The sequence below is a fragment of the Panthera tigris genome, chromosome C2, assembly GCF_018350195.1.
Source record: "Panthera tigris isolate Pti1 chromosome C2, P.tigris_Pti1_mat1.1, whole genome shotgun sequence".
NCBI classification, from domain to species: Eukaryota; Metazoa; Chordata; class Mammalia; order Carnivora; family Felidae; genus Panthera; species Panthera tigris.
In genome coordinates this window covers 34,700,896-34,727,010 of record NC_056668.1, presented here as the reverse complement: position 1 = coordinate 34,727,010, position 26,115 = coordinate 34,700,896, and the positions used below count along the sequence as shown (strand labels likewise).

The window sequence follows — 26,115 nt, the reverse complement described above, 5'->3', positions numbered from 1 at the left end:
CTTGACTGCATGCACAATTAAGCTAAAAGCTTTGGGCTTAACCTCCTTTCATTAGTTGCATATGAACTTGCAAATTTTTGCAATATTTGGCAAGGATAAGGAATTTCTTAGAGGTTAGGGCAGAGAGTCATTCAGTATAGTGATTGTCAGGATGTATTAAGGTTATAGAGAGCATGCCTTGACAACTGATAACACGCTAGAGTTATCGTCAAGGCCCAGAACCCAGAATAATCTCATCTTTGGAAAAGGTTAAAAAAGACAGAACTATTCCTGGTGTCAGTACAAGAGCAATAGGATGTTCCTAGGATCAGAGCAAAGAAATCTGCCTCGTAGTCTGTGCTGTAATCAGACTATGCCACATTCAGAGTGAGATGGAACATTTTTTCAATTCCCTACCTGCTCACAGATACCAATCATGTCATAAACACAGAGCCAAGCAAAGTGAATTGCATTGTAACTTCTAACACAGACTTTTATAGCTGTTACACCCCAAAGGCAGAGACCTCAGGAGAAACCAAGAACCTTAAAAGAAATAGAGCAAGCAAGAGAGAGAAACTAATCAGGAAATAGATCAAGACTGGATAACAATCCCAGTATCTTCATTTCTAAGACCAATAATGCTTGTGCTTAAATTAGATGGGTTATGTTTTAGTGACAGAAAATGAATAGGAATCCTGGGTTTTAATGTAAAAAACTTCCGACTGACCACTCTTCTCTTGATTTTATGTATTTGTCCGAAAGAAATGACTTTTTAACTTTTTATTCATATCCTGCTCTATGGAGAAATCTAAGACAAAGTTCTCCATACAGTAATAGTAAGTACATCACACACCACACACACACACACACACACACACACACACACACACACACACACCACACACAGAGAGAAACTAGTTGTCTTCATTTTGTCCTTTTTAAATGAACTGAAAGCTTCAGAACTTGTCAAAAGGTCTTAACCACTTTTGTTACAACACGCAAAACCTTATATACAATTTGCTCAAAATGTCCCAGCTGGAAATTTACCTGGACTTTATCAGTTTGCAGTGAATATTCCCATGTGGTTGTAGTCTTTGCAACAGCTCAACCTGGAATCTTAGGGAGCAAATTCTAAGTGCAGAGAAAGTTTTATAGTATAATATAGTAGAGAAAGGAAGGTACTATCTGCTTTAGCTAAAAGTAATTATTAACTAAGAGTTAATCATTTTGATCCTTCTGTTCCAGTTTCACTACTGTCATATCTCTTAAAACTTAAGAAAAAGGTAACAATTGGCATATTTAAATTACTATAGTTTATTACACAAAATACTGTGCCACACGTAAACAAATCCCTCCCCCAACTCCAGAATAACACATTAGAAGAAAGCTTCAAACTAGCTAAAATCAAACTGCACATGTTTTGATTTTTTTATTGCTATACACATTTTCTCAGTAAATATTTTATACAGTGGTAGAAAAATAATTACTAGAATTTTTTGAAAGGTGTCAAAAACTGAAGGTTTTTTCTATGTATTTAATTTCATAATTAGTAAGTCATACAGAAAGGATATTTATCAGACCTAATTTATTTTGTCTTACCAAAGCCCTAAACAACATCCCATATATCAAATATTCAGCAACTGAAGTACACCTGCAGGTGCCAAAGCTACCAGTGAATTTGGCCAAACCATTAACTAAGCAGTCCCTGAAGTCAAATAATGAGTCATGCAGGTTGACATTGATCAGTCAATTTAGTCAAAATGGTCCATCTGGAGTATTAAAACACAGCTCAAAAATAAAGAAGGAAGAAGAGGAGAAGGAGATTATCTAGCATCGATCTAAGCATTTTGTACTTTAAAATATTTTATTATTGATCAGAATTTTTAATATGGCTGTGGAGAAAATGGACATATGACAAGCTACGAATTCTTATTAAGAAAGATGTTCATGTAAAAATATTAAAAGATGAGATGATAGGAGGCCTGGGACTTGCTTCAAAATAACCCAATGAGAGGGAGGTGGAGAGAGCAATTAATAAGGTATATAGATAAGATGACCATATAATTCATTGTGCAAATTGGAACACCTTTGAGGAAGTGGTGGAAAGTTAAAATAATCAGTAGTCATTTATTGATTTAAACTAGGAAACGTGATCAGCCTAATTTTAGCAGAAATGAAAAAAGGCAAGAATCGAAAATTGTGGAAGTTAGGTTATGGATACATAGGCAGTTCGTTATATTATTATATTTGAGTATGTTTTGAATGTTTCCATAATATAAATTCTGTAGCATAAGGAATATTAACTATCTGGTATTAATGGCAATATGACTTTGGTCAACCCCTTTTCTATAGAGTCCACTGGTCTCCATGTGGTGGCGAAGTCCCCTTCCCTTTCTAAAATTCTGAAATTCAAAAGGAGAGTTGAGCCTGACTTTTATTAGAATGAAAATAAGTATGAATATGCATAGAAGGATAAGAGGGCTTATTCAGTCATGTCATATTTAGTAGATATTAATGGTATCCTGAAAAAAAGAAGTGAGTAGTAGTTAAATTAGTATCCTGTAGAAAGGCATCACTAATGTGAGTCTTAGGGAGAAGAAAATAAATCAAAGTTAAGTTTGTCATTCTAAGGAATTCTCTCTCCCTGAGAAAACAATAATGCTACAAACCCAGTAAGCATGGGGGAAGTAGCTCCAAGTTAAACTGCATCTGTATACATACAATAGAAACAATAAAAACAAACCAAAGCAATGCAGGAACAAACCCTATGAGTTTCCTCTGCCACGCATCAACATCAATATGGATCACTACTGCTCTTTCCATCCTAGGATGATCTGTATTGATTATAGAAGGCAATATTACCCAAATCTATAGACTGAATCTATTGTCCTAAGGTCTGTTTTTCTCCAGCTGTGACCATGAGTATCGTTAATTGAACTTGGCAATCTTATCACTTCTTGTACTGTACTGATCCTTGTATCTATTAATCACTCATATATATAATGATGTGAATTAATTCATTAGTCATGAAAGGAATGTTAAACCATGGTAGTCTAAGACAAAATACTACTGGGAAAAGCAAGTTTGTATAAAGTTTTTCGGTCAAGTTCTCATTCCACCACAATTTAAAAACAGACCGTGTACTCAAAGTAAAACACTAAAAACTGCTGAAGTAAATGAATGGTTATTCCTAGTTTATCATTTAATCCACACAACAACCCTCTGAGATATTAGATATAAGGTATGTACTATTATTATCATCACCATTTTAGTGATAAGAATTTGAGGAAGAAGGCTTAGTAATTTTTTTATAAAGGTCATCCATCTGGCTAGTTGGAAAGCAAGGATTTGAACACAGGCATCCTAATTACCATGCTATGCTCTTACCCTCAAAACCTGTCTTGCAAGGCAACATTTCCAAGTGAGTAGTCATGACAAGCTGTACCCTAAACAACTCAAGACTAGAGAAGCCAAGTGCTATACTTATATTGACCATATGTTCCCTTCCAACAAATATCAAGCTTCGTTAAAAAAAAAAAAAAGAAAAAAAGAAAAGAGAAAGAAAAGAAAAGAGAAAAGAAAAGAAATAAAAGAAAAGAAAAGGGGGGAAAAAAGTTCAGATTTAAATTCTCAGGAAGTCTGGGTCAGTCACTTGCTCCAGATAATATATTTATATTAGTCTAAGGGCAAACTATGGCCCTTGAGTAAAATTCAGATACTGTTTATTTTTATAAAAACATTTTTGGAAGTTTCATTGGGACATAGCCATGCCCATCCATTACTGTCTATCAATGCTTTGGGGCTACAATGAGTAGTTGTCATAGAAACTGTTTGCTATCTGGTTCTTTACAAGAAAAAGTTTGTCAATCCCTAGTTTAAGCCATTAGTAGTAATTCCATTTCCCTCGCTGTCATTGGTTCAGAACAAAAGCAGGTGATACTTTTCTTCATCACTTTTCTTGTGATGCTTGGGGATAGTCTATCGTGTGTTTCACAGGAACACATGAGGAGGTATAGTCTTTAAAAATAAGGAAGAAGCACTTGTCCTTTCAGCCTTCGAACATTGTTGTACAAGGATATGATGCAAGGGCTTTGTTTTGGATTGAACTGTGTTTCCCCCAAAATATATGTTGAAGTCTTAACTGGCATGACTCAGAATACAACTTTATTTGGAAATAGGGTCATTGCAGATATAATTTATGTAAGATGAGGTCAGACTGGAGTGGGGTGAGACCCTAATCCAATACGACTATTGTCCTTTTAAGAAGATGGCCATGTGAAAACAGAGACACAGGGAGAATGTCATGTAGTGATAAAGGCAGACATTGAAGTGATGCATATACAAGCTAAGGGACACCAAAGATTGCCAGCAAATCACCAGCAAGTAACACAGAAGCATGGAACTGGCCCTTCCTTACATTCCTCAGAAGGAACCAACCTTGTCAAGATCTTGATTTCATATTCCCAGCTTCCAGAACTATGAGAAAATACATTTATGTTGTTTAAGTCACCCAGCCCCATGAAACTAATACAGAGTCATTGCAGCAACTTTTACTCATGAGGGAAATAGGCTGAAGACAATAGTCAACACGCTGAGGATGACAAGACATAGAAGGAGAGATGGCACACTGAGGATATACTGACCCACTGAGTTTACTGAATCTAAAATTATACCTTTGGATTCCTTACCTGGGATAATAAATCCTCTTACTGCATAAACAACTTTACACACTGTCCTCTGTTACTTGCAACCAAAAGCATCAAAAATAATATAGCCTGTATTTGTCAAAGCAATCCTGATTTCAAATATTTTATTTCACTGTCCACATAAATACAGTCAAAATTATTGGCATTGCTTTCTTCTCTTTGGGTCAGAAAATGAGATGATTGTAAGCAATCCTGGCACTGTGAAATAGGTAGAAATGAAGGAGGGAAGGTTTTATAGACAGAGGGCAAGAGAGTAAGGCAGCCAGGCTGCTGAGTATTTTGGATAGGTATTAACTATTACAGTCCAGTCTTCAATTATGAGATGTGATGAAGGAGACTAGTGAATTTTGAAAAGACTGGGTTTGTTATCACAACTGATTAAGACTTCTCTAGTGAGTGGCAACTTGATTTCTTGATATGTATATAAAGTATTTTCATATTAACAAATTAGAAAAACAAACAAACACAGACACTTTCACTAAACAACATAAACTGGCAAGATTTTAAATACAAACATTAAGAGAAAGCCATCTAGCTATCTGTGCACATTTAACTATACACATTTGCATATATACTAAGGGATAGGATACAACAACATTATGCGGTGACAGGATAGATCTCTAGGGGGGATATGTCAATAACATCTGAGAGAATGAATATACAAATGGACCATGGCCAGACCACATATAAAAACGGAGCTCCGACCTACAACCTGCAGCAACATGCCCAGGAAACCAACCCCCTTATCTACAACAAACAGCCCAAGAAGCCCGTCTGCTGTAGGTCAGACTTGCAGGAAGCCAGATTGCTATCAGGTGATAATCCAGGAAGCTAAACAAGAACTTCTGTAACAGTCAGCCCAATATGGCCAGGACTTTATTAATAACTGATAGCTTCCCTAGTTTTTGTTCCCATTTACAACTTAGCACCAACCAGAGAAAACTAAATATGCATCCCTAATCAGTTATAAAGGATGATCTTCTTCTAGTTAGCCTGTCAACAGCTTCCCCATGCCAACAACCTCCAAATCAGAGCACACCTGAAGCCTTCCCTTTTTCCACTATAAAGCTTTCCCAGTCCTCTTACTGCCTTCAAGTCTATCCCAAAACACAAGTGATAATGGTTAACTTCCTTGCTATGAGGAAGCTCAGAATAAATAGCCTTCCCTTTTCTCATTTGGTTTGCCTTCATTTATTTGCACACAAATAAATGGGGGGGCAGTCAGGATTCCAAATTAATACTTGCAAAACTTTCCGAAATGATACTGATGTGGTTTTGCAGTGATGGTGGAGGTCCAGAGCCAACAGCCAAGAAAGAATTCTTGAGATGTCTTTGGTGAAAAAAGATTATTAAAGCACACAGACAGAACCCCTGGGCAGAAAGAGCTGCACTGGGGTTATGAGGAGTGACAGATGATATACTATATAGTTGGGGGGGGGGGGGTAAAGATAAAATGGAAGTTTCCAAAAAGACTTTCATATACTAAAGAGGACTCATAAAATACTGGAGGCCTAGCTGTTGTCAAGCTAAGGTTGTTTTTCCCTCTAGCAAAGCATTTATATAAAGACAGTAGGGAGTTCCTGGAGGAATGTTATATTCTGTATTTGCATGAAGTGTTTGTCAATGGGCTGCAGTTTATAAGGAAATTTAATTTTATCTATCATTTCCTTCTTGCCTTTGTTCCCCACATCAGTATGGAGAGACGGTGATGTTGGGGCTGAGTCTACGGGTTTGTGGAGGTTAGGTAATTGATAATTGCCTTTTTCTTATAATTTAATAAGACATTTATAAACTGACAGAGACTCAGGTCCTGCAGGACTGTGATCTCTATCACTTAATCATTTGGTTTTTTTTCCCTTTTTTAGCTTTAGGGCAGCCAGGAATGGCTAAGGAATGTCACACCTGAAATGGGGAAGGGGTTTGCAGGGTATCAGCTTGCCTTATACTCCCTCCTCTATACAACCCTCACTATCACTCACCATCCACCCCCAGACTCACAGAGTCACATTTACAGCCAGACTGATTTTGAGGGTTTATCATATTCTTCAGCTGTACTAAGCAGAAAATGCTTGAGAATCATTAAGCACCATTTTTAACTGAAAGATGAGGTATCTCTCAAACTCATTTCAAACTATTTTCTGGGGAAAAAAATTACTTAACGCTCAAAGTGTGGACAATAATCTGATTTTAAGTTAATGCCAGTTGATTATTATTCAGAGTGTATTGTACATGGGAAACAATAAAGACTTATTTTTATTTTAATGAGATGCTTCCTAGAAGTTTGCATTTCCTCTAACCCCACACAATTGAGCAAGCATTTCTGCACCCCAAAGTCCTGCTTACAGAGGTAACTATCTCTCTCTTTTTTTAATTTTTTAAATGTTTATTCATTTTTGAAAGACAGAGAGAGGCAGAGCACAAGCAAGGATGGGGCAGAGAGAGAGAGGGGACACAGAATCTGAAGCAGGCTCCAGGCTCTGAGCTGTCAGCACAGAGCCCAATGCGGGGCTTGAACTCACAAACCATGAGATCATGGCCTGAGCCACAGTTGGACGCTTTACTGAATGAGCCACCCAGGCGCCCCTAGTTAGCTATATCTCTTATTGATTTGATTTCCTAAGGCACTGTCCAGAAAAGATACTAAAATACTGTTTATTTATATTAAAAAAATGAACTCATTCATAGAATTAAAATTTGAATGAGAAGTGATCAGTTCCTATCCATCTGTACAGACTAGGCTCTTATCCCTTTAAGGTTTGAATTACTCTGTTGATCATGTGGTATCCCTGACCATATTTCTGTAGTTACTAAACTAGTCTTCTTTCCACACCTTTTTCATGCTTTCTATCATCTCCAGTATCTCCTTATTGTCTTTCTGTATCAATTCCAAACACCTAATCCTCAATCCATTTCTCTAATGTCCTATCTCAGTTCTTTATATATCACTTTTATATTCCAGCCAAATCAATTATGTAGCTGCTCTAAGTAATATTTGCATTTTTCCGTTAACCTCTTTTCATACCACAAATGAAGGTTTTCCTATTAAAATTTAGATATACAATCTCATTCAAGACCCAGTTACAACTCATCTGCTTCTGGAGGCCTTCTGCTTTTATGGCAGTCTGACTTTAATAATTTGATAACTCCACCTCTCTCTCTCTCTCTCTCTCCCTCTCTCTCTCTCTCTCACTCTTTTTTTCTGCACTGAGATATGCATAACACATTTTCCAGGATACCTTCCTCCTTCAAATGCTTGTCAAGTGTATATGTTTCTGTTAATCTCCATGCTAGATTGGGAACCACTCAAGGGAAGGAATCTTGCCTTTTTTTTTTTTTTTTTTTGAGTTGTCCTCTGTCCTCATCAGCTCAACACAACATAAGAACTTCAATGTCTGCTGACTGTCTGACTTACCCATGCTTTCTTTCATCTGAGTGTATTAAGCTCATCAGCAGCTGGTTGAGCATGCTGATTTGAAAATGTATATAATAAGTGATACATTTCATGTTTGGTGAATAACTGCTCCCACTTGAAAATTTGAAAGTGCAGCTTAAAAATAGCATATGACAAGGCTGTCCATCTGGAAGTCGCGTTCTGTGCATTACAAAGTGAGAAGACACTAAATCCTGAAGAGGCCTCAAATTGGAGAGATCAGTGAAGTGTTTTGCCAACAGGAAAGGAAGATGATTGCTTTTCTCAAACTGTGCCATGTTGCCAAGTATAGGAATCCAGCTGTTATGTGAGATTTATACTCATTTCACTTAACTATAAATGCATCATGCATCATTTTTCTTTAATTACTCAGATTAGCTGGGTAGGTGTAGGTGATGCACTGAGGTCTGAGCATAATCAAAATGAGCTACTGTGATAAAGTGAAAGGAAAATATTTTTGTAGTCAATGGAGGAAAAAGTATGTTTATGTGAAAAAAATAAGATCTTGTCACTGCAACAATCTAATTAGCGTTAAAATCTCTTTAGTTATCCAGAACTGAGAATCTTCCAATTATAAATGAAGTGATTTGTAGAAGAAACTTATACCCCTTTTTTTAAAACTCTTAGGTACTTTTCTATTTTGTGCCCTCATATTGTGCCTTCTGATGGGCAGCTTTGTCCTCTGTAAGCATGCTTACGTTCCTGTTTCCTTAAATCTCCGAAAAGCTTTTAATTTCCTGAATTTTTACATCAGAATTCCTGGCCAGATTTCCAAAACATCTATCAAATTCTTCTACCCTCCTTAAAACAACTCAGTTTTTATACGATTTTCCAGCTGTTGTGTGAGTTTTATGCTCTTTCAACTTTTTTCTGTTGAATATTTAAGATTTTTCTTAAAATGTTCCATCTTCTCAAAATAGACCCTGTTCTCTTCATCATATTTGGAAACAATTTTTATCACTTACTGGAATACTTCACTGACTTTTTAAACTCCGTTTCACATCCTAATGGTACCTGGTTCAGCAGCATGTCTGCTTATGGGCATCCACGTGTTTTCATCATCTGAGTTTACCATCTGTACACATACGCATGTGTTTTATTCGTCGATAAATTGTTGATAAGTACAATACAACTTTGTTGCTCTTTGATGCTCCTCACATCACAATTTTATTGAAAATAAAGGCCATATTATATTGTGCCAATCCACTTAGCACCTATAATAATGTCATCGACAAAGAAGTATTAATGATTAAAGTGATTCATCTAAAGTGTGACCTCCATTGTTCTCCTCCCCACCCCGCCATTTCCACACAACCGCTATGGCCTCCTTCAAGTACATAGCTCCTGTTCAAACCCCAATTTTGACTCTCTTCAGATGGCTCACAAGTATTTTTCTATCAGTCATTATTATGTCACACATCCATATAAGTACAGTTTTCCATCTATGATTTTTACTAATCATTATAATTGCCACACTGCACTGAAATGGTTCCACTGCTTCCTGCGGATAGATAGCCTGATGACACTACAATATGCTCTGTACAATCTCCATCCCACTTCGATTCTTGTGAACTCTCAAGTGTTACAAGATTTATACATTTATAGCTCTTGCATAACAACACACCCTGTCTTGTTTTGCAGGTGTAATCATTTGCACTGTCCTAAGCTAACTGAAGTTTCTTAGGCATTTGCCTTGAGTCTCACTATAATGCTTCTCTAGGCCAAGTCAGTACATTTCATTAATCAAGGATTTGTGAATAACATGGCTATAAAAACAATGAGACAACAAGGTAAATATGTCTACTAAGACCTGCAGAATTACTTTTAAGTGATTATTTTATCTTTCCAATGATTGATCTATAAGAGACAGAAAAAGGTTTAAAATTTTCCATATTGGACTGGTTTTCAGTAATTGTCTCTTTGAGGAGACAATGACCTGTATGGCATCAAATATGAAGGGCTAAGTTAGTTCTTCAGGCATTCAGTGAGGATTCAACTGGGTCAGAAATAATACCTTCCCTTCTGAAGGGAAGTACTTTAAATTTTACAAGCAGGCATAGGAATATGGTCCAGGAAATACATAATTTGTTTATTCACTATGCCTCTGAGCTAAAGAATACATAAAGCTTTTAAATTCTCTGAGCTTCTTTTAAAGGTATGAAGCTCTTTCTGTCTCTCTCCATCTCTCTGTTTCTTTCTTTGTCTCTGTCTCTCTCTTTATATATCATATATATTTCATTTTTTCCAACTCAGGACGCAGTAGTAATGAGGCATTTTGGAATGTCTACACTGAACACAAATGTTGTAGTAGGAAAAAAAAATATGCTGCAAGCATGTGACATATTACACCTCCTCTCATTTTACAGGGCTATATTGTGTGTGTGTTCTCTCTCTTATTAAATGCTATTTCTTTGAGTTACCCAAAATTTTGCAGAGAGTGCTAAAGAGTTTCAAGCCCCTTTCATTTAATATAAGATTTAGGCAATGAAAATGATACCATAAACAAGAATGATTTTTAAAAAAACGCTAATGTTTAGAGCTTTTAAAATAGAATTCTGGACTGTAATGTTTCATAAGGGTCATACAAAATCCTATAGAGAGCAATATGATTTTGAGTGGGGAAAGAGGGATGTACCCCATATGGCTTACAAATTGCTTCATCGGATTCTTCACGTTTGCAAAACTCCAGAACAGCAATTGCGATTGGCTCAACAAGTTTAGGCAATTACCTTACAGATGCAGTAACAGTGAAGAAAGTTCAGTTCCATTTCTGCAAGCGCTAGTCCAAATGAGAACTGCAAGCAAAGCAATGAGTAGTGAATTTTTTTCCCCCAGTTCTTAATGCTCTAGGCAAGGGATTCAATCCTTAAGGGCTGTACTACTGAAAACAGGGAAGAATACTGAGCAACTGGGACTGATTTCAGTGAACGCTGTTTTGGCACTGGTGGAGAAGAAATAACAAATCAAAAGGGAAAATAAAGGGCCAAGTGGAAATAATAAAAGATAAGTAAGGCTATCAGTGCAAAATAATATTTTTATAAAATGATAAATGTGGAGGAAAGATTTGTTCTCTTGAGACACAAAAACTTTTAAAAGAAGTCATCTGATCTCTCAAGGGCTGGAAGTGTTAATAATGTACTTGGGGATATTTAAGGTATTGTTACTGGTTTGCTGATATTGCTGTTTTTTAGCTTCTAAATGGCTTTTGGGTAAGTAACAATCTTCCATTTAAAATCTGTCTGCCCTGCTGACACTCTCTGATCACATTGCTTACTCAGAGCAGGTGTTTCATGAAACCAGCTTTCAGTGCCAATAATGAAGCACCTTAGAGGGTCCATATCTCAGCACAGATGTATGTAGTTTTGAAGTCTGAAATCTCTGGTGTGCTCAAATTTGGAAATGTAAAGCAAAGAGCAAATAGTTTTCTTGTGTAATGTTAATGTCTTTCTCTTCCTCCTTAGAAAATATGTGGGCTTCATGTGTTAGAAATGGATGTTATTTTCCCTGCATTATGGCACCATAGGAAAGATCTGTGAGGCAGAGAAGCTTTTATTCTCATTATACTGTATATGTGGAAGCACTAAGAAATATGAAATCCTTCACTGGTGCAGACTAAAAGATTTCCATTTCATCTGGAGGGGAAATGTGCCAAAGTGGCTGAAAATAATTCAAGTAATTGGCAAAGAGCTGTACTCTAAGGAGCCTTTTGGTGTAATTTGATTTTGTGCCTTTTAGGGGAGCAAGTGAGATGTGATTCCATCCACCCCTGAGGGCCAAGAGATTTCAAACATTACAGAATCCTTAAGGTAGATGATGATGAACTATGGTGTCGAAAGACACCTGGAATCATGATGTCTTTAAGAAATAATAAGAAAGATAATGTTCAACTGAGTTAAACAATGTCCCTTACCATGCATAGTTTGTATTTCACCTTAACTGAGAAAACGGTCTCACTGAAAAGCTAGATGCTTCTCTGCCTACAAACATATAGGATTATTGTTAAGTTCCCCTAAGTGCTGTTAGTAATAATGGATGACAATAACCAACTCAGTCAGAATGGGCCACTTATAGATGGGCACCCATGGCATGCCAAAGCACTGATGCTGCTTTCCATGAGTCCTGAACTTGCAGGGCAGCCAAGCTGGTTTGGCACACTCCTACTTAAGTCCCCAACTGCATTCCCTCTCATTATGGCCTCTTTGCATATCTTGGATCTTCTTCACACAGAGGCTTAGAGTCTATTAGCTTTCAATTTATTCCTCCTCTATTACTAAGGAAAAGGCAGCTTTATGTGTTGCTTTTTCCTTTGGGGAAATGCCAATTTCTTTAAAATAATTTCCGTAGTGGAATTTTAAGCATATTTTATACAAGAAACCCTTAAACATTCTTCTTTTTTTTCTGAGACTTAAATGGAAGGCAGGCTCTGACTATATTAATATCTCTCATGTGGAAATAAGTAGATTTGAGTTCCTATCTACTCCAAGACTGTACAGGCAACTTGTAACTTCAGGATCAAGCATGCCTACTTTCTTTCCCTTTGCTTACCCATAGAATTAAGGAAGAAGTAGAAAAGGCTGCGTGAGAAGCCTTCAGGATAAGTCATACACGTACAGCACAGAGTATTAATGTCGGGGCTCTGGAGCATTCTCCCACAAGCAGACCATACTAAACTGCAAGAGTCCTCAGGTATTCCCTTTGTTCAGTGGTTCTCAAACCGTAGCTCAAATTAAAAATACCTTGTTTAAAAACAGATTGCTGGATCCCACTCTCAGAGTTCTTTAATCCATAGATCTTAGGTGGGGATGGGTATTTGTAATTTTAACACATGTCTAACTGATGTTAATGCTGTTTGTCAAGGGACCACACTATGGCTCAATAGTCCTATCCCCCCAAACATTGTATTTCCCATACTTCCCAACAATTTTATTTAGTATACCCTGAGGAGCACACAGAAATGATATGTAATGTATGAGGTTCAGAACTAACAGTAGTGTCTAAGAAAAAAATTCTGTGTTCATGTTTTTTAAATAGTTCTATGAGTAAAGTGTACCAATTTCATTATTAGTTTCAATGAAAACCATAGGACTTGAAAGTGGGTAAAGGACTTCCAGTTTTAAATACTGTGGGTTCAGCTTTCGGTTTTGTCCAGCAAAGACAAAGATGGCAGAAAAGATTACTCAAGACTCCATGCAAGTTAAGAGAGGTGAAGAGAGGCTAAGGGAAGTCTCCCGGAGCTGCTCTCTAGCTCCCGTATTTATTGAGCATACATTTAGGGAAACAATGAGCAATATGTCAGTGAGCTACATACAGTAAGAACATATAGAAAATGTGCAGAAAAACAAATTGACAAGGTAAAATATTCTATGTGATAACATGGTCTAAGGAATTTATGAGCATCGGCAGGACCTAACCCCTAAATATACATTAATTACATAAGCGGAACCTGGCCTGCTGTTTTCACCAAGGCCAGAAAGCAGTTTTCTGCTTTGCAATGTGTTCCCTATAATCTCCTAACCCAGAATATAGCTATTTGATTTCTCACAAAATACCTTATCTGATGTGGGGTAGACACCCTTCTCTCTAGTGTTCCCACTAAGAAATACTAAAACTCTGGACATTTTATATAAAACAAACATAGCAAGAGTATAAAGGGAGGATGGAGAAGGGCAGACCAACAGGGGATCTCAGGACCTGAGAAATGACATGGTAGTGAACTCACTGGGTTTTCTTTCGGCCTCATACATCCCAGATGAGATGCTGGAGAAGCAGCAATCCAGAAATACCACTGGGTGCAAACCAAAAAAGTCCAACTAAAACCTGCTCTCATTAGACAAAGGAACAGGCAAGGGCAGCACAGCAAGACAAAAAATTTTTAGATGATAACTAATCTAGTGCAGCCAAGCACCATGGGGAAAAACCATAGGACATGAGGAAAATGGAGAAATGTTGGTCAAAGAGTACAAAATTTTAGTTATAAGATAGGTAAGTTCTAAAGTGGAGCATTGTGACTATGCTTAACAATAATGTATACTTGAACTTTGCTACGAGAGTAAATCTTAAATGTTCTTACCACACACATACACACACACACACACACACACACACACACACACATTAGTAACTGTGTGAAGTAATGGATACGTTAAGTAATCTTACTGTTAGCATCATTTCATCAATGATATCAAATCATCACTGTTGTATACCTTACTTACATAATGTTGTCATGTATATCTCAGTAAAACCGGGAAAAAAAAGATAAAATCCATGGCCCACTTCCACTCTGATCAACAAAGCCCAAGTAGAAAGCTTAAAATTAGCTCCTCTGCAGCAGCAATGAAGTGCTCATCCCTGTCAGAGTGGAGTCAGAGCTGGGAATTACATGCCTGCCTTGAGATAAAAAGCTTCCTCATTTTATGATGTTGGTGGAGACCACATGGGATCCAGGACTCCCACCTCCAACAGGTGGTGATAAGGTGATCCCTTATTGATAAGATAATCTCCCTACCAAAGTGGTATCCCAAGAGGCCCAGTGGGAAGCCTGGACTTTCCCTACTTTCCAACAGTAACAAGTCTTACCTACTACCCTATGATGTCCATGCAGGCCACATGGGGAGAATTTCAAGGAGATCCTCCCCCTCCCAGCCCTGATGGGGTCAGCGTATGCCTTAATAAGGAGCATGAACTTAACCCCCATCCCCAGCAGTAAGGAAGCACCCCGCTCTAGATGGCCAACAAAGGAATACCTGGGTTTGTACCTCCATTTGGCAGTGATGAGGTGACCTGGTGCCCCCCAACCTGTGCCCATCAGCATGGTATTACAAGAAAGCCTGCTCAAATATAAGATTTGAGCATGATCCAATCGTCTCATACATAATATACAAAATGTCCAGGATACAATTAAAAAAAAAAAAAAACAACTTGTAATTTGCAATTGGTAACTGGCCCTACAGTTAGTCACTGGAAAACCAGAGACAAATGTTTTATTATAGGTTCCAACAAAAAAATTTCTACTCTTCTGGTCCAAACCATACAATGATTAGCTTTCTAAGCAGAGTTAGATTGTCCTTCTGAACTACCTTGTCCTTTGCAGAGGTCAGTGGGATGTTTATTACTCTGTAAATCAAAAGGTCTCAAATGATGGGGATAGCTTTGTTTGCTTCTGATATAGAGTGTGTAACGTACTGAGAAGGTTTAAGAGTCATTCAGAAAAATTCTTTTTCAGGGATTTGTGGGTGGCTCACTTGGTTAGGTGCTTGATTTTTTTAAATCTCAGCTCAGGTCTTGATTTTATGGCTGTGAGTTCAAGCCCCACATTGGTCTACACACAGGTGTGAAGCCTACTTTAAAAAAAATAAATAAAAGAAAAAGAAAAAGAAAAAAAGAAAAAGAAATCCTTTCTCAAATCCCTATTTTCCCCTTACCAGGAATATGATGTTGATTCAATTTATTAACCTGTATAAGCTCTTAGTTTCTTTACCTATAAAATGTAGTAGCAGTAGTAGCTGTTGTTGTAATATATGATAGTCATATAAAAGTAGCATTAATGGAAGCAGTAGTATGTGCTAGTCAATTTACCCATATTATCTATCAGGACCAGGATTCAAAAACCATGACCATTAACTTCAAATTCCGTATTTCATCAGGTATACCATATAGCCTCTCAGAGAACTAAACGCAATCATGTAGGTAAAAGAATTTAGTGCATTGTCATATCACTATGTTTTACACCCAAAACAAATATAATATCCTATGTCAGCTATATTTCAATAATAAAAAAGTACAAAAAAATAAAATCAGTGTAAACATAGCACTCAGTGTTCATTCTCTCCCCATTTCAAAAGGTATTTATATATGTACATGTACACATACATATAGGTACATTATACATATGTATTATATATAATATCATATACACATATACATGTGTGTGTGTGTGTGTGTGTGTGTGTGTGTGTGGCTTCATGTCAGTGCCCTCTCAAAAAAAATCTTCCAGTTCATTTAGAAAATTTCAATGTTGTAATGTTATTTCTCAAATCAGATAAACCTAAGAGATAAAATTTCCCACTAGTATAATTTAAAGATTATTACAGAAATTTAATACATTTATATTCACAAATTATTATGCCTGAGTGGCTCAGGCGGTTGTGTTTGCCTTCAGCTCAGGTCATGGTCTTGTAGTTTATGAGTTCAAGCCCCACGTCAGGCTCTGTGCTGACAGCTCGGAGCCTGGAGTCTGCTTTGGATCTTCTGTCTCCCTCTCTCTCTGTCCCTGCCTTGCTCATGCTCTGTCACTCTGTCTCTCAAAAGTAAACATTTAAAGAAAAATTTTTAAAAAAGAATATTTTGGGCGCCTGGGTGGCTCAGTCCATTGAGCCCCAGACTTCAGCTCAGGTCATGATCTCACAGTTCATGGTTTCAAGCCCCACGTTGGGCTCTGTGCTGACAGCTCAGAGCCTGGATCCTGCTTTAGATTCTGTGTCTCCCTCTTTCTCTGCCCCTCCCCTGCTCACACTCAGTCTCTCTCTCTCAAAAATACATAAACATTAAAACAATTTGTTTAAGTTAAAAAGTGACTTATGAAGTGCCTTATGAAGGCACTTGACTAGGTTAAAAACAATAAGAAACTTAGGGGTCAGTTACTATACTGTATACCTAGAGCCTTTAGATATTCTTATTTCCAAAGCACAATGTAGTGGAAAAATGCCATAGGCTTTTTCAACAAATTCATAAATAAATAAATAAATAAATAAATAAATAAATAAATAAATAAAATTTTCATTAATTGGTATCAAAGTCATTTTTTAATATGCAAAGGCAACCAATAAAGAAAACATGAAATCAAGAAATAGAGCTCTAGCAATAGAAGTCTAGTGAGAGCAATTTCCAGGATCATAGCTGCCATAGCTGGCCTAAAACATTAGGAACCTGTGTTCAAGCAGTAGATAATAATCCATTCTGGGCAGAACCTGGTGGACAGACAAAATGCAATGGAAAAATAATTGGATACATCTGATCACGTGAAAGCTCTACTGCACGCTGTTGGAGGGTATGGAAAGAACTGGTAGACAACTAGACACCTGAGAACAATAAGGAAGTTTCTGACTCTAGGGAAAAAAAATATTCAAGAAAATAAATTTAGTATGTTCCTTTCCTCAACAGTAAATAGTATTTATTTACAACGATATAAAACATAAATATAATTTTAACTTCACGTTGGGACATGATGATATTGGGATAATGAAGGGAAAACAGAGAAGGAGATCTCAGAGAGCTAACTCCTCATCTGCCATACGTCAATAGATGAGGCCTAAATTATACAAAATCAAGAGTTAGCAATGTTATAATATTATTTAGAAATATGAGAACAAATACACAGAAGAAAAAGTTAAAAAGAGTTGAGAACAACACTAATACAGAGCAAGGCAGAGAAGTTTATTTTTTTAGAAATAAGACTTTTTTTTAAAGAAGAGAAGAATGGATTTTTTTAAGTATATTTATTTTGAGAGAGAGAGAGAGATCATGAGTGGGAGAGAGCCAGAGAGAGAAGGAGAGAGAGAATGTCAAGCAGGCTCCATGCTGTCAGCATGGTGCCTGTTGCAGGGCTCGATCTCATGAACCATGAGATTATCACCTGAGCCAAAATCCAGAGTTGGATGCTTAACTGACTGAGTGACGAAGGCACCTCCTGATATAAGATTTTAATAACTTTTTGTTTATTAATTATGTGTGTTTTAATTTATTTTTTTAATCTACAAAATAGTATATATGACATTAATTTTATTTATGAAAACTTTATAAAATTAAACACAATAGTAAAGCTTTAGTATTAGGAGTTATAAAACCAGAGGTGACTTTTTGCCCTTCCCTCAACATAGTGTATCAAATAGGATAAGAAAAGGGATGTGTTCAAATTTAATAATTTTCCAGTGCACCTGGGAAATGTTTTTAGCCATGTCAAACCAAACACTCCTGTAAATAAAAAACCTTCCTTTGCATATTTATGGAGTAAACTGCTCAGGGTTGTAATGAGTGGTGTGAAGAAAATCAAGGTGCCCCTTGGATTTTGGCTTTTTGCTTTATTTCCCATTTACTTGCGATTTTTGTTTGCTTTCTTTTCAGGTTTGGGTTTTCCTTTTAAAAAAAACTCTCTGTATTGTCTGGGTCATCTACATCAATATAGAACTCTGTTCTGCTTCATTTTCAGACCATGCTATATTTCTCCACCAGGGAAATCCACACTTGAAATTGTTCTATAAAGAAATGAGGACATCAGGGAGAAAATGTGTGAAGGTAGGAGAGCAGTGATCAAGGAGCACAGTTAGGAGGTGGAAATGAAGAGAGAGAGGGAACAGCAATCACTTTACCTCGGGCTACAGTCAGTAACTAGCAGAGTAATAGAAGACAGAGGGTAAAGGTGCTACAGATTTATCATGAATACAACTGTTCAGTGAAATCCGGGGAGACGTCAAGCATCTTTTCTGTCTCTTTAAACATTTTATATAATTAAAGAAATAAAACCTGCCTACAAGATACTTTTAAAATACTTTTCTTTCTGATGCCCAATAATTCCAGGAATTCTAAATTGTTAGAAACAGAACATGATTTCAAAAACGGAGCTCCTCCACCCCAACCCCCGCCCCAAAGAAGGCCTGGTAGGGAAGTAAATTTCAGCCTTTAGTTATGGCTACTCTGGCTTTTCCAGGCTTATTTCTTCTTCAGACAAATTCCATTCCCCCAGAAGCTACTCTATCAAGAGCTTCTCAACCATGCTATTAATGTGAAAATGAAAAATCTGCTTTATAGAGGCAGCACTCATGGGAAGAAGCATGCTGGCTCAGTGAGCTTCTAAGACTCTTGATTACCTGGAATTTCTGAAGCTTTTGCAGTTGTTAATGTACCTCTTGCAAAATAATGAGATTTCAACCTTTTCCAAACATAGTGGCTTTGCTTTTCCTTAGACAAACTCCTGCACACATTTTACATTTCTAACTCCAATTTCCTCTGGCCTTCTTCCCAGCAATCCCTACTTACATTCTACCTGCCATTTGCTTTTAATCTAGAAACCAAAATAACAATAATTATTCTATCAGATAACGGGTGATATTTCCAAATATATGGTAGAGAGGGATGTTTTTCTTTTGCTACTTTGAGTTGAAATAATATGATGGTTAATTCAAAGTAAGAAATTATACAGTTTAACACTTTATATTATCAAATAATTATTAAAAGAAATATGTGGGTAGGAGAATCCTTACTTTAAGGTAGGTAAAGTTTGCTAAGATAGCTCACCTTGACTTCAGAAAAGGGAAAGTGTTTACTGATTCCTAATATTTGTAGTTTTCATATCATATCACTGTAGCCTTAGCTCTCCTTCAGCATATTGGGGAAGAAATATCCCAGTAAACAAAAATTCAGTTTTAATGTCTGAAATGTCTTTAAAAAGACATAGCATTTTCTTTGAACTTCTATTTTGGGGGCTCCTTAAAATCCTCACATTTCTCCCTGTGATTTATAAGAATGTCTGATATTTCTCTAGTAGATATCATGAATCCCAGAAGCACATACCCTTATATAAATGAAACTCTACTTCACCTTGAGCATGCAGCTAAAAGAAGTTTATAGCAAGCAGCTCAGAGTCCAGTGTTGTCACATTCATAATTTTTTAAGGTTTGGAAGAATAACCAAAAAAGTGGCTTTTCTTTTTGCTGCCAGACTCTGTCTTGAACTCCAATTTCTTCATTTTTCCTCTGCTGATTTCTAGTGTGCTACTTACAATTTAAATATGAGCTGAATTTAGACTGTGAAATACATTAAACCCCAGTAAAACATACACTACATGATTTTTTAATATAGAAGATGAATATGGATTTATGAGCAAAAATCATCAAACTTAATTTGATAAACTGAAAAACACCAGAGAAAATGGTAGATCAGTGCTGATGTGTGATCATAAAAATATCTTACTTTTTTTATTGGATTTTGGTATAATCTGGCATCTCTAAGTCCCAAGATATAATAGTCCTAAAAGGCATTTGATAATTATACTAAAGTCTCTAGAATATTAAAATTTACAGTTCAGATTCTATTGTTAGATGGGTAACTAAATTTAATTGATATTTTATACACAAAATGATGCTCTAACTTTCTATCATAGTGAGAGAACAGAGTTCCACATAGATTAATTTTCTAGATAACTGAAGCTTAAAGTACCATAAGATTGTTAAATTATTTTTCTACAGCTGCTATAAATTTACCATTACAACACTCAGATATGCAATAATATCTTTCCATTATTTCTCACAAGTACTTTTATTTCAATGTTCCCCATTTCTGAAGATTAAGGAAACTTCAACTTTGCAAATTCAAGAGTAGACACAATCACTTCTGATTTAAATCGCAATCTCTTTGTTATCATTATGCAGTCAATACAGTATTCCTACCTCCCTCTTTGCCTTGCCTTCTTCCTGGATGACTCTGGCTCCAAGGAAGGTTGACAAAACATCGGGGCACAGAGGGACAGCAAGGGGTAAGGGGAAAAAAAAGGGTGCTGCAACAAATTTATGGTCCTCTCCATTCCCTATGGCCTCTTCTGAGTGTTTTTTTTTAATCCCTTTTTACCTACTGAAGATGTCAGAGGTCCTGCTATGGCCTCTTCCTTTCCAGTACATTCACTCTGCAACCTGTTTATTCCAAATGCATCCACTTCAATAGTTTTGGCTGTCCTCCCCGCACACTACTGAGACATACAATATCAAACCATGTGACACTACTTACAGTCCCACTAAAAGAGTAGCAAACTCTTAAATACAGAGAACAAACTGAGGGTTGCTGGAGGGGTGGTGGGTGGGGGATGTGCTAAATGGATGATGGGCATTAAGGAGGATACTTGTTGGGGTGAGCACTGGATGTTTTATGTAAGTGATGAATCACTGGGTTCATCTCCTGAAACCAATACTACACTGTATGTTAACTAACTTGAATTTAAATAAATATTTTTTTAAGTGGCAAAACAGTCAGTGTACTTTACCTGTTAAGCACCACATCGAGTGTGGGGTTTCTCCGCAACGCTTGTTTACCTGCACGCAGAAAGTCACCACACTTAACATCTCTAAATCTCCCTCTTACTCTTGATGGTCAAATTCTTACCTATCTGAAAGTTCTAACATCATCCTGGAGTTCTCCTCACTCTAGTTGTTGCTATAACCAGATGTGAGTCTTCCATGCCATGGCTCTTGGTATTTTAGGCCCAGGTTTTAGAAACAAAAGTGCCCATTTCTTTATCAAATACAACAATTAAAAATTGGAGGGCTTTCAAGTTCATAATCTCTGTTGGAGAATTAAAAACAAAATCAATCTGAAAATTTAAAACAGAAAAATTACTTTGTTCTGTCCTAGAGTGTATCTGTCCTTCTGCTTAGACAATGAATACTCCTAGTTCCGGGGGAGAACTGCGATGCAGTTATTAAAATAATGATGATGATGATGATGAAAAAAAGGGAAGCTGGAAAGAAATCTCCAAATATTATCACATGATAACCAGTTTTAAATAAGTTCTCCTAGAGTAGCATGTTCCTGCTTCTCCAGGTAAAATTATTTAGCCTCCTATTTATGATTCAGAGTCAGTTTTAGTTATCTCCTTCAAAATGTGTGTTCTGCAATTATGCTGTTCTAATTTAATCCCTTACTCTACCATGTATTAACTTGGCAAATGACTTAGGTTCATTTGTAAACTTGGAATAATAGCAATCTCTATCACATAACATAGTTGTCCGGAATTAGCAAAATAATTCAAATGAAGTGCCTAGCACAGAGCCTCCACAAAAATCCTCAATAATTGTTAGCTATTCCTGTTTTAAAATTATTAACTATACAGAGACTTTCTTCAAGGTGTATGGAATGCAGGCTCATATTCTGAATAAAGCCATATGGGTTTACTGTTTGAGTTCCTCTCTTCCAATCAGGATCAGTAGCTACTCTCCATTTTTTTTTTTTTTTTTTCAGATTAGGTTATGGGACAGGAGAAGCAGAAACTAACCAAGTAAGAATGAGGACTTTAGATTTGAGGCGATTATTACAAAAACATAATCTCTAGAAGACAGTTTGGATACCAGATTAAGAATGATGGGATGCCTTTATTTTGTTTATCATTAATATTTTAATGAATATTTTAAAAATATTCATTATTTTAAATGAATTTTTTAAAATGTTTATTTATTTTTGAGAGAAAGAGAGAGAGACAGAGCATGAGCAGGACAGGGGCAGAGAAAGAGGAAGACACAGAATCTGAAGCAGGCTCCTGTCTCTGAGCTGCCAGCACAGAGCCCAACGGGGGGCTTGAACTGACAAACCATGAGATCATGACCTGAGCCGAAGTTGGACACTCAACCAACTGAGCCACCCAGGTGCCCTTTAATTTTGATTTTTTTTTAATATTGCATTATTATATCTTTTATTTGGATTACTGAGCTTTTTGGTGCCATCTTAAATTTATGCCCAAGGTAAAATCATCTTACCCTAATCCTAGCCCTCTTGGGTACTCTAGAAGAACCATGGGTGGAACTGGAGTAAGTAGGAAAAGGAGCCTATCTGTACATGACATATCAGGGTAAGAGTTGCAAACTCAAATATTTTCATGGGCTAAGATGTTTATATAAGTGTTTCCAGTAGGTTTGGAGTAAAATGGCAGTGTGTAATAGGGCCTGTGATTAAAGCAAACATTTGAAAATCTAAAGGCATTCAAATTCATATTTTTAAAGACACAGCCAGCCCAATTAAAAAGACTAAGGAGGAGATTTTGTGACCTTGACTTAAAAGAATGGTCTTGCACTCACCTAAAGTCAGAAGAAACTGGGATCAAATTTTCTCTTTGGCTTCAGCAGTTGGATTTACCCCTGTTGGAATAGTGCTAAATCCTCCAGAGTGCTGAGGTTGGGAATTAAGTTTTGCATTATTTCCATTGCATGTCACTGTGTGTCTTCCATGTGATCTTAAGTTAAAAGTGGTTGCCAGGTATGTATTCAGCATTAATGTCTTTCCTCTATCCACTTTCTACTCAGTATCTCATATTAGGGATTTAAAAAGATCTGTTAAACAAGCAATAAGATTTGTTTTTAAGTAAAATAAGTGGTTCCAAGTCAAGCCCTGAAAATTCCTTCTATCAATAAAATTGCACATTTTTTTAATGTTTATTTATTTATTTTGAGAGAGACTGTAGGGGGGTAGAGGCAGGGACAGGGGGAGATAGAGAATCCCAAGCAGGCTCTGCTCTCAGCATGGGAGAGCTTAGCATGGAGCCCAATGTGGAGCTCCTTGCAGAGCTAAAGCTCATGACTGTGAGATCATGACCTCAGCTGAAACCAAGAGTCGGACACTTAACACATTGAGCCACCCAGGTACCCTGCACATGTTTTAAATCAAGAATGTTTTACAGTCTACTCTGAGAGATAAGATGCCATATTAGAAAGTGTATGAATAACTTTGGAGTAAGCTATAGCTATGTTCAACTCTGCCAACTCTGCCACTAATTAATTATAGAAGTTCAAACAAGTCATTTTAGTTCTATTCCTATATTCCTCATCTGAACAGCAGGACTAAAACTTCCCATTTCGTAGGGTTATTGTAAAAAACAAATATCATAATGTAGAGTCTTCTGTACATGACAGTTGCCAATAAAATGTTCACACACAGTAGAATAATGATTAAGAGTCTATGTTTTGCCTACTCTCTCACCTCTTGGTTATAATGCAGATTAATAAATTTGCAAAATAATAACCACTGAAAAGCTGATGGGCTCCTTTATACATAAAGAATATAAATGAGCCACTATATATGATTCTGTAAGAGGGAGACAATTATAAGCAATTCTTTTTTTGATGTCTTCAAATGAGACTTTAGGCAAATTGTGTAGGCAGAATAAAATATGTTTAAAATATATTGGCACTTCTCAATTTTTACCCTATCAGGACTATGTTTTTGGCTTTTCCTTTAAGAGTAAATAAAATCTTTGTTTAATAAATGTAATTCCTCTCCAAAATTACATATTATATGTTGGTTATTATACTCAACCCATAAATGTGTTAGCAAGCCCTTTAAGTCATAGAAAGATTTATAAACAAATATTCACTAGAAGAATCTAGAGTTCAAAGTATACCCAATTAGAATTCAGAAAAGAGATGAGTTTTTAAATGCAATTTTAAACTTGGAAAGAGAATCTATCAGGAGGTAATTGATTCCACCAAAGAGAAGTAATGATTGAAAATGTTCTGTCACTAGAGGATCCTCTGGAATATAAAAATGCATGGAAAAAGCAATAAGTAGGTTACACATTTGAGAACACATTTGAAAAATAAAGCTTTGTAGTGTATTCATTAGCAAACAGCAGGAATCCCTTAAACAGTATGAGATTATTCAAACACTTTTTTTTCTTAAGCGATATTCCAAGGAGAATAGTGGTGTGGCAAATAAATGTATAATCAATTAGAAGTGTCCTCAACTACATGAGTGCACATTAGTGCATGTCTTGTTATACCAGTGGCATTCCAGCCCAGTGCAAGCACAGTAACTGCTTTTACAAGATACACAGTAATACATTCCCCTGTATGAGAAAGCAAGATGGAGCACTAGGGCGGTTGGTGACAGGGGACTAAAACTTGCCTGTGCAATTGTAGATATACATAGTGCAAGTCTCATAAAATTCAGAAAGAGAAGGAACACTGACTTTGACTGAGGCATATTTGGCTCTGGTCCTTTTCCCTTAGATATCTAAGATCAAAGCAGATGACGGTACCAGAAAATATAGAAATCAAAAATAGTATTTACTAAAAAAAGAACATGTGGATAAAAATTAAAATTTAAAGGCCTATAGATTCTGAAAAATTAGGATCCTTTGCAAGATTTGAGATTTCAAGGGTTATTTGTGAGGGCTTTTTCTAAGGTCCTTTTTTATTGCCAGACTTTGTAATGATCTTCCTATTTATGGTCTTTCTCTTTGCTACCTTGAAGCTTTGCCTTTGCTCTAATCAACCCCTAGTATAAGCACTTTAGGTATAATGTGAAAAAATGTTATAGATTTTACAATATAAAAGAGCTTCTTCCTCTCTTAACCTATAATACCCCCTCACCCCCACATATCCTGGCCAAACCAATCCTCCTGCCTCATCTCCTTTGGCCTCCAAAGTCATTGCTTCCAATTCAAAAGACTTCGTTAAATGTGATTTGGAATGCTGTACCAATGTCTTCTTTAAGGGAAAATATACTAAAGAAGTAGATATAAATAGAATAAATAGATGTATAAAATCGTATTGGAGAAGCTCAGAAGTGCTGCACTCAAGAAAAGCACGGCGATTGACAAGCAATTTAAGCTGGAGTGTGAAAGGATGCAGAAATAACAAGATTTGCATGAAAAATATTGAGATCATGAGAACATCAAATTTAAACGAAAAACTCATGTGCCTCATGATTTAATCATGAGGGCTGACATTACTGTTATAACTTTCAATATCCTTGGCTTTTGAAAATAGTTCTATAATGAGGGTGGAGTATATTTATCTATAGAGAAAACCAGTGTTATTTTATCCAGTCAGCTCATTACTATGAGAAACAGGGTTACAAGAATCTTAAATCTTAATCTGTATGTCGGGAAGCCCAAACATTATGTATGGCTGAGGCCTTATTTTGGTCAGGGACTCAAAGCAAAAGAGAAAAACTCAGGTTGTGAAACAATCCACTATTTAATCAATTATGATTAACCAACCCACAAAAAGCAAAAAGCAATTCAGTTTGATGTCAATAATTCTGCATTTATCTTATGAAAAATTTTAATAACTGTCCAGGAGCAAGGATGGAGATGCTGTCTACAGAAGTCATTTAAAGGGCTCCACATTGACCTGGTTAAGTTTCATTGCCACGAACCAGGCAGCTGACATAAAGTAGGTCTTATTTTTCTTTCCTTTTTATTTTTTATGGCATAATAGGTGGTCTGAAAATCTAGTTGCACTTGTT

The 26,115-nt window shown here is 36.5% G+C and overlaps 1 long non-coding RNA gene across 3 annotated transcripts in view; it reads right to left on the bottom strand.

The window, feature by feature from the left end:
* Nucleotides 1-26,115, bottom strand: part of LOC102961944 — a 285,798-nt gene that overhangs the window by 55,535 nt on the left and 204,148 nt on the right. Inside the window, exons 8-9 of one of the 3 annotated variants that reach the window (XR_006207804.1) lie at nucleotides 10,845-10,910; nucleotides 9,120-9,329 (exon numbers count right to left, since the gene is read on the bottom strand). The exons of 1 other annotated variant lie outside the window; for it this stretch is intronic. This is a non-coding gene — a long non-coding RNA (uncharacterized LOC102961944). Of the gene's footprint in view, nucleotides 1-9,119; nucleotides 9,330-10,681; nucleotides 10,911-26,115 lie in introns of those variants that run through there. One more of the 3 variants, XR_006207803.1, reaches the window with a different exon arrangement.